The sequence below is a fragment of the Coturnix japonica genome, chromosome 1 (genome assembly GCF_054131305.1).
Source record: "Coturnix japonica strain WE chromosome 1, WE-NBRP24, whole genome shotgun sequence".
In the NCBI taxonomy this organism is placed as follows: Eukaryota; Metazoa; Chordata; class Aves; order Galliformes; family Phasianidae; genus Coturnix; species Coturnix japonica.
Window position 1 is genome coordinate 156,400,485 of NC_140663.1, and position 15,437 is coordinate 156,415,921.

The 15,437-nt window shown below is 41.2% G+C and overlaps 1 protein-coding gene across 1 annotated transcript in view; it reads left to right on the forward strand.

Annotated features, from left to right (window-relative positions):
* Positions 1-954: 954 nt before the first annotated feature.
* TRPC4 (transient receptor potential cation channel subfamily C member 4) overlaps positions 955-15,437 on the forward strand; it is a 133,647-nt gene continuing 119,164 nt past the window's right edge. The window contains exon 1 of the mRNA XM_015851914.3: positions 955-1,506. The gene's annotated coding sequence lies outside the window, so the exon portion shown is untranslated. The remainder of the gene's footprint in view (positions 1,507-15,437) is intronic.

Sequence of the window (15,437 nt, forward strand, 5' to 3'; positions counted from 1 at the left end):
TATCATCACGGTGGCTGAGAAGGGCAGAGCCCCGTTACCTGTGCTGTACTGCTCACAGCACCATCCTGCTTTCTGAGCTGCCCCTTAAAGGGCTGAGTTCTGCCGAGACCTTAACAGTAGTTCATTAGGGGCACGCCTGAAATCTGTACTGCAGCAGCGCACACGGTGATGCAGGAGCTGCAACCGTGAAAATCCCAGAGCAGAACGAACCTGGCATTTCCACTGCTCAGCCCCCCGCTGAACTTAATGCTTCTTTTTCTGTGCTGCCCGTGGAGGTCTTGGGCTGTATGCTGCCATCAAACTGCGCCTGGCAGCTCCTTCTCATTTACTGTAATGACAAGACCACACTTGCGCTCTGCACAAAGCGGCGTTTCACGCTTCAGCGCTCTGAAGTCTCCGGCACAGACACGGGCAAAGCTCAGAACGAGGGCTACTCGTGCGTTTTGCATTTCGTACATCCCTCCTCCTTGGACAGCCTCGCCCCGTCTCATCCCTTTGCTCTCCTCCTCCTTCCTGCACCCTCTGCTGATCCGCAGTAGCGGCGGTTCACGGGGCACCGGTTGCACCCTAAGCACGGTGCTGGGCACAGTTCGCGGGGGGTCGCTGGGTGCACTGCCAGAGCCTATTCACGGTGAGAGGCAAATTGGTGCCTCACTCTGCGTCAGCAGCAGGTTCAAGCCCTAAAAAGTGCTCAAATAAATCAATGCTAATAAATACATAGATCTATTTATTGGCTCTTCGGGGCTTTCCCAGAGGCGAGGCAGCGAACTTTCTCCGGAGCTACTGTCCCCTCCTCCTCAGTCGTTCGGTGTTTCAGCTGTCCCCCCATCCGTTCACTTCCATCGCGAGGTGGTGGGCTGTGCCTCCCCCCCATCCCGGGGGCACTCGGAGGGGCCGCAGTGTGCGATGCGCCCGCAGGGGGGTGCTGCAGTGCGGCAGCGAGGGGCTCGGGGAGCGCGGCGGGGGCGGCGGCGGCGTCGGGAGGGGACGCGGAGGCAAAGCCGCCGCCGGTGTCGCGGGGAGCGCATCGCCGCGGGCGGCACAAGCCGGTGCTCGTGTCCCTCTGTGGGGTTTTTCCCTTTATCTCCGTGTCCTTTTTCCAGCCTCGCAGCGCTGCGCTCCGGGGAGAAGCGGCGCGTCGGAAGGAGCTGTTACTTTGGACGGGCAGCATGAGGCTCTCCCAGGGAAGGAGGAGACGCCGCACTGAGCATCCAGGGAAGGTTGTGGCTCGCATCTGTTGCTCCGGAGCCCGGCGGCAGGCGCAGTTCCCTGGGCTGAGGGTGATGGAGAGCATCTAACCGGTGGGCTTGTGTCCGAGCGTCTGTGCCGGGGGCAGACATGGAGAAAATAAAGTAAAAATGAGTAAAAGTGGCTGAGGGGGAGCGAAACAAAGCGAACACTTCTCAGAGGGATTTAACTTACAAAAAGGGCGCTTCCAAGGGAAAATGTGACCCGCTGGAACTTCGGGAGGAAGATGCCCGCTGCCGACGCACGCACCTAAACCAAGTAAGTTCCCCATAACTTTGTTGCATTTTCCTTCTGAATCTTTGGTTCTCGACCCTCTACAAAAAAAAAAAAAAGTATCTGTCTCTTCTGCTCCTACATGGGCGCGGGGTGACGTTGCGCACCACTTTGTTCCCAGCCCGAGAATTAAGACGTTTCTTCTTCCCGTGTCCGAAATGAACATGGGATATTTCCCCTCGCACCAGCAAACCCCGGAGTGTGACACCTGCGGGACAGCGGCGTTCGGGGGTGGAACCGCGTGGGGCCGCAACGGACCCGGTCCCGGACCCCGAGGGGCTGCGCTACGATCCGCCGGGGCGGGTCGGGGTCTAGACGGAAAGCTCCGGGAGAATGGAAAATGTGAGGCCGATGAGGGAGCAGCGCGGTGAAGAGGCGCTCAGAGCGTGGTTCACACGGTTGGCATTGAAAGGTGCTGGCCCTTGGGACATAGGTTACAGGCTGAGGTCCTGTTAGGAAGAAGCAGTTGATGCTCAGGAGCTTTACATGCTGACAGCAGGTTGCACTCTGCAGAAAGGATGAACTGTGAAATTCACTGCTGTTGGTAAAACCCGCAGCCTTGTTAATTAAATATATTTCCTTATTTCTACAAGGAAATGTCATTTCTGCACTTTTGTTTTACTGCACTTGTTTAAGTGGTTTTCTGTTAGCATGGCAACCAAAATTACATTTATTGAAGCGTGCCCCCAAAGTGAGATGGTTCTTACAGTTCTGACACACCTTTTAGGTGGAAGTAAATAAGACCACTTTTCAGGCTCTGCCTTTCTTTTATTTTCCAGAGAAAGGGCATTCCTCAAAAACAGAGTGAAAAGCAGGGAGTCGGACTTGATGATCCCCAGAGGTCCCTTCCACCCTCTGCAATTATGTGACTCTGTAAAATAGAGATTGCTCCTTGCTTTTGTTTAAGAAAAGCTTCTTTGTACAAGAATTCACACATGGATAGATTTTCTCTAGCACACAGCAAGCACAGAGAGGGTAATAGTTATTGTCCCACACAGTGAATTAGATGCTGGCCTTTGAGTACCTTTGAGCACAATCTACTTGCAGTGTTAAGTTTGATCATACTGCAGTGACAAAGCATGTATCACTCTTTGTGTTCCTTCTTCTGAAGCTGTGACTCTGATAGCTTAGCAGGGTTTTCTATGGAAATATGTACAATTTCTATGATTTCACTATATTGACATAAGCAAGAATTCTGCGTACAGAGAAGTCAGATGCACTGGACTGCTTAACAGCTGTCTTGGAATAGCTAATGAAAGACTGGGAGAGGACCTGAGGGTACGCTGGCTCACAGGCAGGGCTCAGGAAGAGTCCTTTAATATCTAAATGGGTGAAAGTCTCATGACACTTGTTTTTCCTTTTGCCTTACCCTCTATACTGACCAACCTCACTTAGCTTGCAAAAAGATGGGGCTTTTTACTATAGTTTCTGCTTTTTTTTCCCCCATGTTGTTCAGACTTTGGGACACATGAGACTGTATTTGGAAACAGCAAAACATAAACATGTCTGTTTTTAAATTTAACTTCAGCCACTTATTCTGACACTATATATAGTAGTCGTTGCACTTAAAATAGCTTCAGAAAGAAATTCCATTTCTCCTTATCTTTCCTATTTAGAGCCGAGTACTGCTAGTCAGTATTAAGTCAGCTGAGGTCATCCCAGATCAGGTATGATTCTGCTTCTTTTCAGTACTCTTGCTGCAAATATCATGTCCTGAGCAAAGTAGTTCTGCTTTGGTGGAAATGACATTGCATTTCTATAGTGTGGACAGCCCATCAAGTTTATATCAGAGGACTCATGTAGAGAAATCTATTAAGGGATCAGCTCTCAGCTCTGTCTATGTGTGTATATTGCCTTAGGTGACAAACAGAAAGGAACACGACTGCCCCCCCACCCCCAACACCTGAGACCTGTCTTTGTGCCAGTACACTGTTTGATCTGCCAAGTTTTTTTTTCAGGGCCATGATTCATTGGAGTGAGGAGTTAAAATCAACAGGGAAAATCTCATATAGCATCTCTGCCTGCTCTGCTACATTGGCGATTCTGGTAATCAATACTGAAAAGGACTGAATTCCTTCTGAAAATAAAGACTGAGTTAGCCTTATGAGTTAGTTTTCTGGAAGACAACATGTAAGTGGGGAGAAAGGGGGGGAGAAAGGATCATTATAAACTATCTCAAGAAAAGGCAGGCAAAATTCTAGGAAGCACTGATCTCTTGAGACATTCAGTGGCTTCATGAGTGTCAGATCATGTTCAGATTTCAGGTGTGTTGGGTTATAGTCTGGTGACTTCACTAAGCATATTATTATTTCCTGATAGCAGGTTGGAGATACAGCTGTGTTGATAAATCAGTTTTACATCACTGTGTTTTGTGTCACCAAATAAGACTCCGGGAATTACCTTCTGTAGAAGGCCTGCTTCCATTCTGGAAGGTGAAAGGCAGAGCCTGGCCTTACTCTAAGCACAGTATTGCACCAACACCAGCAACGGGGATGCCAGGATACTCAGCTCCATTGAGATTTGTTGCTGGAAAACTATTTCAACTGGTTAAATACGTATTAATTCCTATGGTTTATACAGTGAAAACAGGAAAAGCCAACTGAATCTTTTTTTTTCCTATTTTTTCCTCTTCTGTAATAGATTTTTATGCAAATGTCACTCCTAGGTGCATTAACTCTCTGTCAAACAGAATCTGAAAAACATTTGGAATAAGAGATAATTGCTTTGCACAGTGAAGCTGACAAAGGAATTAATGGATTTTAATGTGCTGCACTGGAAAAACACAGTAACACCCATGTTAAAATAAATCATTCTCAATATTTTTTCTTAGGGCTGTTTTTTCTTTCTCTTTTTTTTTTTTAATTTTATTTTATTTTTTTCCTTTTTAATTTCTTCCTTTCTTTCTCCTTCTGTTCTACCTTATCAAACTTATGTATCACTTTGAATTCATAAAATAAGTCTTCCGCTTCTCTCAACCATTTATTTCTAATTTAGGCAGTGACAGGTGTGAGACAAGAGCTGAAAAGAACTTTGGATTGCAATTATAATTTTTTGCAGCTAAACTATTTTTCAGTGACCATGGGCTGAAGGTGGACAGGAGAACTCCTTCAGTTTGTGTGAATTTAACACACCATAGGGATTTTCAACTGGTCAGATCTAATCATTGAAGGACAACTTCTGCAATAGCTTGGTCACTGAGCCTGTGCTGGATACATCACCTGAAGTGCTTCACACACGCACATATGTGTCAGGGGAACCATTTGATTATAATGGTAGTAATGTTATCTGGTACACTATGTAATAAATAGAGAGAGGAACAGTAAATGGAGAAAGAGATTTCCCCCTGGGATTTTCTGAAATATACATTATGGGTTATTCCAGAGGTACTTTTCCACATACTGTTAAAAACTTCTGAGGAGCAGCAGACCTCCCCAAGAAAAGTGGAGGCCCCAGACCCGCCTCTTGTGCATGGGCTGTCAATGAAGTAGCCAATCCCTGTGATCTCAGCACATGCTTGGTTTCCATGAGTATTTTCGTGATACACAAGTATTATTTATTTATTTATTTATTTACTTGTTTATTTATTTATAAGCAATTCATTCTAACATCACTGTTAAGAACCAGAAATACATTCTTCTTGGTGTGTTCATGCCTAAAATGAGAATGGAAAAGCAGATGTAGTGGGTTCTTGCTTCTCCTGTACTTTTGCCAGCTGGCCATGTGCAGTGCAGTTCAGTTGGCCATGCAGAAGTATCTCCTGCCCTTATGGTATATTCTGACTTAAGGTGCATTCTGTGGCTGTAAACTGCCTCTTGCTGTAGGACACCAGTCTCCTATGGGTTATGTGTCAAACAGGAGCTGCTGCCTAAACTGACATGGAATACCTCTGCATTGGCTGTTGAACTGACCATGTAGTCTCTCTTTTCTTCTGGAGAAAGAGAAGCAGAAGCCAGGAGTGACCAAACTCCCTACTTCATCTCCTTTGGAACAAACAGTCATCCTCCACAAGTACCATCTCTGGTCACTGTGTAACAGGACCTGAGGCAAGGAGCCTACCTTCTTGGGATGTGTTTGTTGAATCCCAGCTGAGCTGTGGTAGTAGGGCATGAAGATTCCAATAATCAAACTAAAATGCAGGTTAAAAATACTTGCACACACATACACATGCACTTGCACCAAAGTTCTGTGCTACTTTTGAAACTACTCCCATAGAGCATGAACTCACAAGTGTGTGCTGGATATATGCTTCTGGAAGGTTACTAGCAACCCCCTCTGCTACCCAGTTTAATTAGAAAAGGATTTTTCTAGACACTCCTATGCTTACTGTCAGTACTTACCTAAAATGTTTGTTTCTTTTTGATTTGGATGTCCATCACAGAGAGGTAGCAGCTGTCAGAGATGGCTGACAGAGATGCTGTCTGTGATGGCCAAGTACCAGGGGTGATTACTGCCCCAGGCCATAAAGCATGAGAGGAGCATCAACACAATTCTGAATCAAATCCATAATGTATAGTAGTGGGAAACTTGCCTGAGAGCTCTCCTTACAAGAGGCAGGCATTCTGCCAAGAAGGACCTTCCTATGGTAGATTCTACATTGCATCGACTGGGAATTCAATTTGCTTACTTTAACCATCACTTAATCAAGATACCTACTTAAATCACAGGAAGTTAGCAGTCCTAGGAAAATCAATGCAGCCCTCAGTTCATTAGATTAATGGACAGGCTTTTGCCTTTGTTCCTTCTGTGTAGCCATAAATCTGGAGAAGAATACTAGAGGATACTTTTTTGAAGATGAAATCTGTAGTACTCCGTAGCATACAGATCCTCTTCAGCAGACTATCAGTGTGATGTCAGAACTAAATGTACTAGACAAAAAAGAAAGAGCAGCACCAAATTCATTCCCAAGGAAACTTTCATTGTTTTCTGAATTTAAACATTACGCTTATATAAAACAATAAAATGCTTTCATTTTAGTTTTTCCATTTTAAAAAGCAGAACAGATCATTTACTTTCTGCATGTAGAAGCAGGCAGTAGGGATGCAGCAGAAGATACAAGGTCATATTGTGCCTGATTTAAGTTTTCCCCAGATAAGTTTGTATATAATGATCCATGTCAAAAATGTCTTTACTGACAAATCCTGAATAGTTCTAAAGAGCGATTTTTCACAAAAGGTCAGATTCTTTTCACCTAGACACCTCAGACTTGACTGGCAGCTGTAAACCAAGCACCTATGCTCTGCATGTACTGCCTGGAGGTGTAGATAAACCTCCAGTGGACAAGCTGAACTATGTAATTCATACACCTGTAGAGTAGGAGGAATTGCTTTCTGCAGCTATTTATTGTTGCTGATGTTGGACTTCACACATCTAAACATAGATGAGATTAATTTTGTCCCAGTGATGTCAAAAGAAAAGAAAATGCACATTCAGAGTGGCCAGGAAATAGGTGTTTTCTTTCTTGTGAAGTATCTCAAGGTACTACTGATATTCATGGTATGGACACAGAGATCATAACAATAACTAGATGACTACAGCATGCTAAATTATTTCAAATATCACGTTGTCGGTTCCCACAATTTTAAAGAATTTCTTGGGTAGGGTAGCTGAAAAAAAATCTTGTGGCTGTGCCAAGGAAAACAGGAAAACCGGACCATTTTAAAAGGAGAACACACAGTTCTGGGTACTCACAGCTTACCTCCTGCTAGTGCAAGATGTCTCTCCTGTGGAACACATCCTGCTTCTGTAGAGCAAAGCAAAGCAAAGACAGATTCTTCTAAAACATTCTCAACATTGCTATTTCTACAGCTCATGTTGGTGTACTGAATACATAATTACAATGAAAATTGTCAGCAATGACATCATTGTTTTAATCTCTGTTCATGTGGAAATGTTTGTTATTAGCAAAACACTTCAAAATAAATCCTCCTGCTATGTTTCAGCACTGCCTGTTGCACACACCCTGCTTATCTTCCACTGGAGAACAACTAAAATATCCCATTTGTGTTTTGTGTATACTGACAGCAACTGATTTTAGACTGGGAGAGACGTTTGCCTTTCCTTTTTAATGGTAATCACTTGAAGTGATTAGACCTGCAGTAAATCTCTTGAACTTGTTTGTGCTGGTATGGTGAGTTTATTTTTCAAATTTCTTTTGTTTTATAGTAGGCATGTACCTGCAAAACCCACTGCTACCACCTTCAAAAGCATACACTCTCTCTGTGGATCTACTATCTAGCAGATCCCTGGAGGTGTTCGAGAGATGAGTAGATGTGGCACTGAGAGATGTGGTTAGTGGGTGCAGTGGTGATTGGCTGGTGGTTGAACTGGATGATCTTAGTGGTCTTTTGTAACCTTAATTATTCTATGGTTCTAGGCTAACCAAGCTGCCTGCAGAATAGTTCCCTACTTTGCCTTATGAATCTTAGCTATAGAATTGCCTTTCAAGTACCATTAACTGCTTTTCTTTGGATTTGTTTAGGCACTTTAACGCTAAACATGCTAGACTTTATAGCCTGTAGAAGGAACCTAGTAACTTTTTAAAGGTGATTCATGTGACCTTTCTTGAAGGAGATTAATTGTTCTGTGCAGGAGGTGCATTTCTTCCCGTTAGTAATAAAGGAGGATTAGGATGACAAACCAACTTTGTATGTCTTTTCTGGATTCTTAAGATTGCAGATACTAATCTCATCTTTATTTTTAAAATATTCTTGATCAGAGTACTTCCTAGTTACACATGATGATTAATGAGACTTCATAATGATAACGCAAATACTATGCTGTATTTTTTAAAACCTACCAGGAAGTTAACCCAAGGCACTGAGGTCATTTGTTAAAAACTGATGGCATAGGCAAGTATATGTACTAAGCCCTGCACTTAAACTACAAAACAAAAATGGACACATCAGTTCTCACTTCAAGGCAGTCACGTGAAAAAAAGGACAATGAAGACTGCTTAGAGATTTTAACAATTCAAATAGGGCAGCTCATGCTCATATATACCATGATATTGCCATTATCAGTAACATAATAGACACCTTTTAGGACATGGTTTCCTTCTGGAAACATAGGTGTTTGGTAAAACAATTTTACTGGGGCAAAACAACACTTCAGTTATTTTCCTCCAGTGTTCTCTTGACTAATTGACTGTTTACGGTTATTTTAACACTTACCTTTAACCTTTTTCTTAAAGCCTGCAATAAAAATTATCTAAAACAATCAACAGCTCAAAATGGCTAAGCTTTGTGGTCATCACATAATGGACTTCATTTTAAAAAAATAAATGCTGCCTGTGTTTTGCACTTAAAGCTTTGGTTCATGAAAGTGTTTAAACATTAAGAAGTCTGTCTACTGGGTGTTCCACTGTCAGCAGTGCTTCATAGGTTGTTTCTTGTTAAACATTCACTTCATGTTTTTCCTCAATATGTGTTACTTGCCTGAATCCAGATTTAAGGGATATAATTTGATAGTTCTGGTGAAGATTTTTTATCTGATGATGTAGAAAATATGAATACTACAGTAATTCATTACAGTGAATCCAGAATCCGTTAAGGCATCTAACATGTAATGTAATTATTTTGGAGATATTGATATAATGCATGTTGGCATTTTACTTTGAAGCATTACTTTGGTTAGCAGAGACACAAGTCACTATTTGATTTTTTCCCCAGGATTTGTCACAAATGTCTGAGAAAATTCCTATCATTTTCTTCTTTTATTGTACAGGTAGCTATGATTTAACAAGCCCATTTTATAGCCAAAGATGTTAATGATGATAATGGTCAAAGTCCTTCGAAATTCTAACGCCCTAGTGTGAAATTTTGCAGAATACAAAATGAAGCAATTGTGCCTTCTCATTAATCATAAATGTATTGTCTCAGACAGAAGATGTTGTTTCAAAAATTTGGCCCCTTGATTCCATGAGAATTCTAATGCTCTGGCAGCTTCTTGTTTCTACTCAATAATTTAGAGGTTTATAAAAAATAAATTGGGCCTCATTCTCCATTCCAATGCAGCTAATGCAATTACAAGTTGTCGAGAACCTACTCCAAAATCTTGTTGATGTTGGGTTCTTTAGAAAAATACATAGGCCTAAAGCACTCATCTGTTTGCCATCATTGTTACCATTCATGACTGCAGCCCCTACAACTTAAGGAGTGTGCTCAACTATTTTCTCAAATCATTCTTTATCTAAATATTTATTTTCTTTGCAGTTCACACAGTCGTTTAGTGGAGGGAAGCAGTGATTATTTTCTTCAACCACAGTGATGCAGTTAACAAGGACTAAAATCTCACCATATCTGATAAAAAGAATGCTTGCCACTCAGTTGCTGGAAACTGAATTTTAAGAAGGCAAACTAAACAAAACACACCTGCAATTTTTAAACCAACCTTCTTTTTTTAATAATTTATAGAACCTCCAAGAACTATTCTAAACAGTGTTTGATAGCATTATTAGAAAACAATTGCCAGTTCAAGATTATGGCGCATCAAAGCATCAAATTAGTCTTGGAAGTCTCTCCTCTAAGAAAAATCCTACTGTAGAATCATAGAATCACTGAATTACTCAGGTTGGAAAAGACCAAGATCATCAAGTCCAACCTCAGCCTAACCATAGTACCCTAATTCTAATAACCCTCTGCTAAATCATGTCTCCAAGCACCACATCCAAACGAATCTTGAAAACATCCAGGGATGGTGACTCAACCACCTCCCTGGGCAGCCTATTCCAGTGTATAACTACTGTTTCAGTAAAGAAGTGTTTCCTAATGTCCAACCTAAACTTACCTTGGTGCAACTTGAGGCCATTTCCCCTCGTCTTGTCACCTGTCACCAGTGAGAAGAGACCTGCCCTACTCTGTAGTCACTGTAAGCACCTTTCAGATATTGGAAGACAGCAAAAAGGTCTCCCCTCAGCCTCCTTTCCCCAGACCAAATAGCCCCAGCTCCCTCAGCCTCTCCTCATAGGGCTGATTTTCCAAGCCCTTCACAATCCTTGTTGCCCTTCTCTGGACCTGCTCCAGCCCCTCCATGTCCTTTTTGTACTGGGGTGCCCAAAACTGAACACAGTACTCGAGGTGAGGCCTCACCAATGCCGAGTACAGGGGCAGGATGACTTCCCTAGTCCTGCTCACCACACTATTGCTGATCCAAGTCAGGATGCCATTGGCCCTCTTGGCCACCTGGGCATACTATTGGCTCATATTCAACTGACTGTCCATCAGCACACCAAGAACGCTTTCCATCAGGCAGCTTTCCAGCCACACTTCCCCATGCCTGTAGGGGTTGCCTGGGGTTGTTGTGATCAAATGCAGGACCTGACAGTTGGCCCTATTGAAAATCAGTACTCTTAAACATTCAATACATACAAGCCGTTGTTCGTACTTCCAGTAAATGACATATTTCAATGAACATATGGAAACACAGTTTTATTTTAATGCTTCATCTATTTATGTCAACCGGCTGTTGCGTTCTGTAGGAATCATCAAGATATTTGTTCAGTTTCTCCAACTTTGCTTAATGTCTTCTGACGTTTCAACAACTGTCCTGAGTAATAGCTCACAACGCTGCGGTAGAGTTAATTTCTAACATGGGGATTCCACTAGCATGTTTTATAGGTAACGCAAGCAGATATGTTTAGAGTTTGAATATTTTGAAGAAAATGACTTACAGATTAAGTTGTGATCTGTCCTCAAATATGCTTATGGATAAATATATATTTGTGCATGTACATTACACAAACATATCTACATATACACAAAGAACAGAAGAACACATATATAATTCTACATATACATACATATTTATGGGCACAATGTACATTCCTTTTACTGGTACACATTAAAAGTTAATTTTTGCTCCTGTAAGAGAAAGAAAAGATCTATCCTGAGGTCAGGAATACAGCCCATTAAAGCATCTCTCTATTTCACACGTACATACACAGAGAGTTGACACTATATCTCATTGGCCAGGAATATTTAACTCTCACTGCACTTGTTTATATAATTTAAATGGTATTTAAGTCCAATTCTTGACCAACTATATCTTATTTGCTACTACAAGCAAATAAGTGCCGTAAATTTAACTATTTTGGCAGCCTACCAGGGTATGAAAAATTAATAGCAGTCCAGAGGCACTTCCTTTCCTTACAAGTTTAGAAAATCCCAAGAGACAGTCTTTAACAGCCAGCAATCTCTGGGCAAGGAGCTGACAGCCCTGACACTGTGCTAACAATTGCAGCTCCTACTAGGGAATGTTTTTCCTAAATCTGGTAGCAAACATAGCTTAACTTGGATAGAGCCAGTATTTCTCATGTTGTTTATCATCCAGAAGGATTTTTTTTTTTTTCCTGGTCTTTTATGTAGAAATAATAACTTATCCATTTAAAAACACAGCAACCTATTAATCATATCTGCATAAGTCTAAGAACAACGTTTTTTAACAATTTGATCCTTAAATAAACAGCACAGGGAAGCTCTCAGGGAAAGCTTTAGAAAGGAGGTAGGAGACCCTCATGCTATTCAGCTTCAAAACTTCTTCAGAGTGCTGCTTCCAAGTTTGGAGACCACAGTGTGCATAATAATAAAGGGAAAGGTAGTTGACCTTTCAGTATCCCGCTGCTGTTTCACAGGGGCATTGCCATGGCAGATGCCTGAGAGCTGACTCTGTTTTCTACTGCCCATAAATGTTAGAACTGTAATGAGAACAAGGGAAGAGGGTACATTTTCAATGGAAAGGGGAATTTTAGTGTAACTGGTGTGTATCATCTAAGTGTTAGTGCTAAAACCAAAACAAGTAGGATAAAATACAAGTATTTGTCTTGGGTTAGAAACAGAGTTGATAGCCAAAAGCTGTATACTAACAGAACTGATAGTTCAAGTGAAGTTAACATCAGCTGTTCTGAATAACATAGATGAAACACAGACTCACTTTGCCCAGGACCATAAAGAAGGTCCTTTTCTTCATTGATTGTATGGTACATTTTCAGAGATATGATTTCAGAGTGTGTTTTCAGTGCTTGATTATTCTACCAACAACAATATGTGATTATATTCAGTTTTTAGACATATTTATTTTACTGGGCCCTATTGAACAAAAAAACATGAGCTCTGTTCTAGTGTTAGAACACAGACATTGCGGGTATTGAGATTAATCTCTGAGCTGTTTAAATAAACCTTGAATGCCAGTGCAAAGAGACTGAATAGACTTCTTAGAGGGAAAATCATCTACTATACTAGCGGCTGAAACAAACTCTGAAAACCCCTTAGTGAATAAAAGGTCTTAAGTAATCTTAGTTTTGTATCTCTGGAGTGCTGACAGTGTTCCTTATCAGGGAGTTAACATTGCAAAAAAAAAAAAAAAAAAAAAAAAAAAGCATGACAGTTGTCATCCTTAACTCTTCTGTTTTTCTATGTTGACTTTCTGGGTTTCAGCATTTGTCAGAAACACAACTGATGTAAAACAAAGAAATCAAAGCATCCCTGAGTGTCCTATGCTGCTAAAAACAAGGACCAGATATCACATCTCATTTATTTAAAAAAGGAAGAAAATTGGAAACCTATTGCTACAGGATTACAGGTGTAAAATGGATTAGAGAGGAGAAGGGAAAGGAATAGTAATTAAAACCAATTTAAAAGAAGTGTTAACAGCTGTTCAATTCCAACAGATTAAGAAACTGCTTAAATAAAGTGCACAGAATAGGAGGAAGCACATGAGGGAACAGATAAATACTGATGGGATTTGGAAGGGGTTTTAAGAGTAGGAAAAGTCATGGTTTGCTGAAGTAGAGGATTAAAAGATTGGGTGGTAGCAGTAACACCAGATCACAGTGAGCTGAAAAGCACTCTGTCATTTGTTGGTGTAGGTGATACTGAAATAAGTAGTAGTAATTTGAGAAATAGTAGGTTTTTAGGATATGCAGTAACCAGAACTATTCAACTGTATTTGCAGTATAGCGGTACTGTTGTACTTAGCCATGTGTATGTCTTAGTAGCTTTCTGACCTATAGCATCTAGCACGTTTAAACAGAAGTCCTAGATTCATTAATTAATTTATCATTTCCATAATATCAGCCCTACAAAGGCTTATTCCATAAGCTGTGAGTAATCACCTACCCAGCTAAGGCAAAGTCAGCAACATGCTATCATGGTGTGGCAGTTTCACGCTGATGGGCAGCTAAGCTCCATGTGCTGCTCTTTCACTCCTCCTCTTCAGGAAACTAGGAGGAGAAAATTTCTTCCAGATGCTGTTGCACAGCAGTTTTTCCCTTTCTTATATCTCCTCTCCTAGAGGCACATCCAGTGTTGCTCATGGCTCAGCTCTAGCAGTGGTGAGCCCAGTGGGTCTAGCTCTGATCTGGCATGGGACAGTGCTGGGCTCTGCTCACAAAGTACACCCTGCAGCCCGCCACTACCCAAGCCTTGCCATATAAGCCCAATACACGTGCATGTAATTGCTGAACTGTATCTCTCCAGGCTGCTTCTAAGTAAAAAATGAATGGCTTATTTGGATGATAGAAATTTCTTAATTATATTTAATTCTCAAAATATTATCTAGTTGTTGAATAACAAGCAACAGAAACCAAGACTTATACCAAAAGTTGTAAGAGATCTCAAAAAATGAAGATGCTCTTCTTGAACAAATAGATGAAACTGAGCAAAGAAAGCAATTATTTTATTTTTTTTTCACATACAGTTAATTCAGAGTGAAAGACTCCCATTTCAACTGTCAGCCATTCTTGATAATTTGTGTCTTTTAAAGTGTTTGAAAAACACTGTTGTTACGTTCTCTTGAAGGCAGTGTTGATTTGCCAGGCATAGAGTACATAAATCTCATTACCTGTGACAAGTAACACCTTGAACTCAAAAGCTGTGGTGAAGTGAAGCTTGAAAGATAATAACTGATTTCCTTTAATAAAGGAGATAACTTGTGTTGAAGTTAATGGAAGTTTTTCAGATGACTCTAGGGCAGTTACAGCCTTACCACCTCCATCTAAGGTACCACCTTTTAGGTTTTGTAGCTTGCATTTGACAGTGGCAAAAATCCAGTAATTCTAGGCAGGAGTGTCATAAGAGAGGAAGTGTATTCCATCATTTATTATACTCTCCCAGACTCCAAGCACAGTTCAGGGTCTTGCTTTGACAAATATGTTTTCTATGTGTTTTGTAATAATTCCCTGAACTCATTCAGTCTTCTGGGTAATGCACATACACTTTTAGCATTTTGGAATCCTTCAGTGATGAATTCTTCAAGCCACTGTGTGCAGACTCATCGGTTCTTGTTTTCCATAAGGCTGACATCTCTTGCCTTCATTTGGCTGCTCTTGGATCTTATACCTGAGAAAACAGTGAACAGTTGATTCATATCCATCCTCTTCTTGCCGCCCATAACTAAATGAACCTATAGTATACAAGGTCTTCTCCAAAAATAATGCCTCCTATTTTATTATGTTTGCCCACAACATCAGAGGCAAACAACAGGGATATAGCAGTAGAGGTTCCTACTTATTTATTTATTTATTTTTGCCATATGACAGATGGCAACAGAGGGGCAGTCTGACAAAATGCTGTCTGACATGGAAGTGCATATCAAGCAAAGGGGTGGAATGGAATTCCTCCGTGTAGAAAAAAAATGGCACCTACTGACATTCAACAACTCTTACTGAACATTTATGGAGACCAAAGAATGGATGTGAGCACAGTGAGGCAGTGGGTGGTGTATTTCAGCAGTCGTTACAGTGGTGGTGAAGATGGTTGCAAGTGCAGTATGCAGCCTCTTGTGGCAAAAATACATGGTTAACAGTGGTAACTATGCTGAAAAAGAGAGTTTTGTAGCTGAGAATTTGCTCCATCAAACAGTGTTATTGTGCCCTTTATTAATTGTAGTTCCCATAGAAATAAATAGGAGGCATTACTATTGGA